The sequence below is a fragment of the Podarcis cretensis genome, assembly GCF_951804945.1.
Source record: "Podarcis cretensis genome assembly, chromosome: 1".
Lineage (NCBI taxonomy): Eukaryota > Metazoa > Chordata > Lepidosauria > Squamata > Lacertidae > Podarcis > Podarcis cretensis.
The window spans coordinates 71,072,267-71,077,781 of record NC_137170.1 but is presented as its reverse complement, the minus strand read 5'-3'; positions in this window follow the sequence as shown (position 1 = coordinate 71,077,781).

The following is a 5,515-nucleotide window of genomic DNA, read 5'->3' as shown; positions in this document are numbered from 1 at the left end:
TGTTTCTGCATTTTTCCCTAGCATCATTATCCTATTTACTAATTTTGAACTCAGTTCTCCAAGTGTGGATCTATATATTGCCAAAATGGTACCATTCACACATAGGAGGAAGAGGTATCAGCAGGTTTATGAAAGTATTTAAGGAATAAACCCTTGGGTGGTGAAGAATCAAAACAGCTCAGTGAAGATAGCATGCTCTGTGGCCACAGAATTCTGACTGATTATTGGGGAGTGAAACATAAAACAAGAATGGGAGGGATTATTATGGGAACAGCTGACTGGTAACCTGAACAGGAGCACTCTACACTGCAACATTTTTTTTGCAGATCCCACTTGTTCTATAAATCAAATTCCACTTACAATAGAAGTATAACAAGATTATGTACTAACCTAATTAAAATAATAGCATGAAATAGTTCTTTTTTTATTTGCTGCCAGAATTAACTAGTCCAAACTTCTGTTTAAACTTTAAATGTGGTGTAAGTAAGATATAACAGCTGTAGTGGAGCAATTACTGGTTATGTACTACATTTTGCAAACAATTGCTTCTGGAGCAGGATATCCAAAGGTGCAAGCCCTTCTACCTCCTGCTGTCTTTCATAAGATGTGTATACTTTTCAAACCATCTGAGAATTAACTTACATGTCACTGATCAAGCACCTGATTGTGTGAGTTGCTCAGTCAATACACAAGATTAGTGGGCAGTTTTACTAGACAATGGCAGAGTAGGAAGGAAAGATCTATTGCTAGTTCCCTTAGGCAGCACACTTTGGGTCCACTTTGTTTAAAAAAGCCAAGTGTAAAAATGCACCAGCAGAATATTAGTGTAATAAAGCAGCAGGAATATCCCAAGAAGCAGGGGAGGACCAGATACAGGCTATGCCACTATATGCCTATTAGTGATATAATTTGCAAAGCAAAAGTTACTTTGATGTCTTCCTCCCATGTAGTAATGTCACATGTTTAGTTTGGAATGAATTATACTTCTCAGATTGTAGATATCCATTTGCTGGGAGGCTTATTAAGGGCAATAAGCTGGACATACATAAAATTCACTATAGGCAGAATAGTACATAAAGCTGCCTTATAAAAGCTCTATTAGTCCATGTAACCCAGTTCTGTGAACTCTGACAAGTAGTTGCTCTTCAGGGTCTCTGGCAGAGGTTTATCCCATCACCTACCTGATCCTTTTTAACTGGAGAGCCAAGAGATTGAACCTTGACATGTGCTGTATCACTGTGCTATGGTCCCTCCCCAAAAGAAATCCTTAATTTGGGTGGTGCCAGAGACCAAGATAAGAGCATAGTAGTATACAACCGACAACAGCCCCCCCCCAAAAAAACCCAGATTACTCCCAAAGGAATGTGACTGTTGTGGTTCTGGTTGTGTAAACATCACACGGCTGACTATGTGACAAGTGTTCTTTGGGGGTATGAATGTTCCAAAGAGATCTCTGCCTCTACAATAATAATTTAGGGTAAGGAGATACATATGGGACTTTAGAGCATGGAGTAATCTAGACTTCTCTTGCTACAGTTCTGCTGAGAAGAAATATGCGAGTAGTCAATGAAGATTACTTACGTTATCTGTGATTTTTCTAAGTTCCTTACAAAGTCCTCTAGGATCTGTGTAATGTTTATATGGGAAGGCACTATAATCAATATAGCGCTGAGAAAGATTATAACCATAGCCTTTGGTATCGTTAAAGGTCAGCATTCCCTCCTGTTGGGAGAATATCAATATTGACTTTGCAAGATTATGGGCTGTTGCACATGAACACGCACCCACAGGAGCAAATACTAAATTTTAAGAGACAATTTTGCCAGTGGGAGGATGTCAGGGATTGAAGGACTGTCATCAGGCAGTTCCACACCACACATACCAAAAAACCTACACCTATCTGCCTTTCAGCATCAGTGCACTGGATGCCTACTGTTGTGGTTTTGCTCCATAACAATCCAGAGCAAACCTCAACGTTAGTTAGCAGAGTAAGCACGATGCAGGATTCCAAAAAATAAACCATACGCAACCAGCTTCATCCAGTAATTATTTACTGAAGGTAAATAGCATAACAGTCACAAATCCAACTCTTCAGGATTGGCATAGTCATTAATAATCCAGTTGCAGCAAAACCTTAACTTAAACTTAACAATAAGACTAAAAACTTAGGCACTTCAGCATACTATGTACAGATCACCACACAGAAACAAAGTAGAGAGAACCAAGAAGGAAAGAGAAAGTCAAACCAGGCTCCTTCAGGCCTATTATTATAGGAAGCATGACCTTGGGAGAAAGAGATAAAAGGACTAGTTTGAATCAACTTGACTCAGCTTCTCTGAAGGAATAACCCAAACATCAGGAACCTTTTGCTTACCAGGCAGAAGAGAAACTTGACTTGTCAGCTAGAAACCTCCAGCTTCTATCACAGAGAGAAAGTTTCAGAACCTTATCCAGAACAGAATAGAAAAGATCTCTGCACTTTAAACCAATACTTTCTGTACTTAAAAAATGCAAGCCGTGACACCTACATGTTATTTCCAGTCTAATCTGAGAGCCATCCCATAGATCCTGGACACTAACACTTGCTGGATTAGTAACAATTTTAACTCCAGTCTAGGGGGGGTCTGTTTAAATATCTGCCAATGTATCTTTCCAGCAGTGTTGCACTGAATATATGTTTGTCTGAACACCTTATTGCAACCATTTGTAGAGGACAAAGGTAGAGCTTGGCAAGGTGAGTAGGCATATTGGATTGCCTGGTGTAGTAGGAGACTCAGAAGAAACCAAGGTCTCTTGACCAAACTGAGCTATAATTGCAAATACTGCAAAGCTGTATTGAATTTGCAGTACAACAAACAGAATAAAATAAGAGCAGGACTGGTTCAGAGGATAAAGTTTGTGTGGCATAGGCATCAAACTGAAATTGCCTACCCAAGAGATGCCACATCTTTCTTGCTTCTTTAATGGTTAGGAGGAAGACCAGTAGTGTTTTTAGATGTATGGAACCCAGTGCTTTCCAAACCAGGAGTGACACAAAGAGTGGAATTCACAGTACAATGCTGACAAATTTTAATGATGGTTGTTGTTTTTTAATCTGCAGATTGCTGCAGAAATGTGGAGAACTTAATTTAAGATGGAAATAATGAGAAATTGAAAGAACAAAAAATGTCAGATCCTTCCATTCCTAGTCCTGGATGTTTTTCCAGACTAAAGGTCCTAAATGCATCGTTACAGTTTCCTCTAGTTAGGAGAGTAGTGTTGGATACACAACATTGCTGAAATGATTAGCTTTGGTTAAATAAAAGGCTGGTGCAAACATTGCTATCAATTCAGCAAAGACTGACCAGGATAATGAACAGATAATTAAGAGCACCAAGGTCAAATTAGCCCATGAGAGCTTATCAGTCATAACATTACTTGTATCTATCCGTAATGTTTAGTGTAATTTGCCCTTTTTTGTTTGTTCAGAAGCTGTTTGTGAAACAAGGTTGGTTAGTGCTCCAAGCAGAATGTTACATTTGAAATGGCACAATCACCAAATACCCACCAATCACATTTGTGAGCTGCATTCATACTCTCACCACAACCGGAGCTCCTCAACATTTCACCTCACACTCAAAAGCCAGGTTAACTCACATCCCTCACTCACTGCCAGCTCTCCATCCAGTCTCCCACCTATTTTAAACAGCAAGTTGCTGTTTCTTATAAACGAAGCCTACAAAATATGAACAGCCCATAACCGTTATGTGCAGGTGCTGTCTTAAAATTCTTCTTCTTCTTCTTCTTTGGCGATCACTCGTAGCCATGTAAGATTGTATTCCATAAACAAATAGTGCAGTACCTACTGATAGAGATATTAGAAAGGATCAAAAAGAGGGCAGAACAATTATTACACTGTGCATGTATTGGCTTTTTATAAAGCCACAATGCATATATACTTGGAGCAAGCCTGTATTGAACTCTATGGGACTTATGCCTGAGGAAGCATGTGTAGGCTGCACATCATTCCTATATATTGGTTGAGAACAAGGAGTCAAGAAGGCAACAGACTTTTGCCAGTGTTTGTCCACAGACAGCTTTCCAGGTCTTGCGCCCAGCATGACTAAATTGCTTCTGGCGCAACAGAACACCATGACAGAAGCATGGAAACGGTATTTACCTTACCGCTGCAGCAGTACCTATTTATCTACTTGCACCAGTGTGCTTTCGAACTGCTAGGTTGGCAGAAGCTGGGACAGAGCAATGGGAGCTCACCCAGTCGCACAGATTCAAACTGCGGACCTAATCAGCAAATCCAAGAGGCTCAGTGGTTTAGACTACACCGCCACCCGCTTTTAAATCTCATGTTTCTGACAAGGTTAACATGATAGTTATAGTTGTTTCCTCCCATATAAACAACCCTGTGAGGCAATTTAGGCTGAGAGATGGTAACTTATCACACAGTGACAATATTTCCTGGCTGAATGGGGATTTCAACCGTGGTCCTTGTGTGATTATAAAATACTTTGTGGCTGTGCATTGGGGCCTACTCTCTGCTAAATGTGCCTAGGGCTGAAGCCCAAGATGCTGAAGTGTGATTCAGTGGTAGGAGCAGGGCTTTTTTCAGTCAAAACTCAGTTTGGGCACCTCTCAGGCGGGTGCCATTGCTATTATAAGAGAACAAGAGAGGTGTTCGTGGCAAGTTCCACCATTTATAGAAAAATAGCACTAGGTACGAGGCATACACATTAGGTGTCTAATTATTCAGCTGGGATAGCAGCAAGGGTGAGGTGCTCCTTTTGGAAATCTGGAAGTGTTTAGATTTAAACCCATTTGGGCGTGTCTTTGGAGAAGGTTCCTACCGGAGTCATCAAAAGACACTGTGGCAAGCAGTTTCTCTTTCCCTCTCTTTAACGTGTCCTGAAAGATGACACGCTTGATGAAATTCACACTCAAATGCCCCGTCTCCTTTTTATTTCTTCCTCCTCAAAGGCCATCTTTCTCTACCGCAACCAACACCACCCTGCTGTTGGGAGAGAGAGGCGGCTCCGCTCCTCCCTTCGCAGTGGAAGTGTTTGGCCGCAGGGAATTCTTGTCTGCGCAGGCCGGGCGATGCTCCTGCTTCTCTTGGTGGCTGCGAGTTGTTTCCTTTTAACTGGGGCGAAGCCATTTAAAAATCCCAGCGCGTACGCTCGCCTCTGAGGAGAACCTCCTTCGGAGGATACATGTACCAGGGGGCCTCTGGAATCGAATGTAACCACAGCTAACTCGCGCCCCCCACCCGAATATTTTGAACTGTTGGCGCCAATAATTTTGCTTTTATTGATGCAAAGCAACGCGTCCAGGGGGTCTTGAATGAGCTTTGCGGTGAGCGAGGCTGCGACGCCCGGAGACAGCTAACCTCTTTATACCACACGGTGGGTACACAGGCAGATAATTTTGAAGAGCAGCAGACGACTGATCCACACGTTATTCAGACCCGGCGATTTAGACCGGGCCGCGTGTCCCTTGGCTAGGATTGCAGCCTTTAAACTGT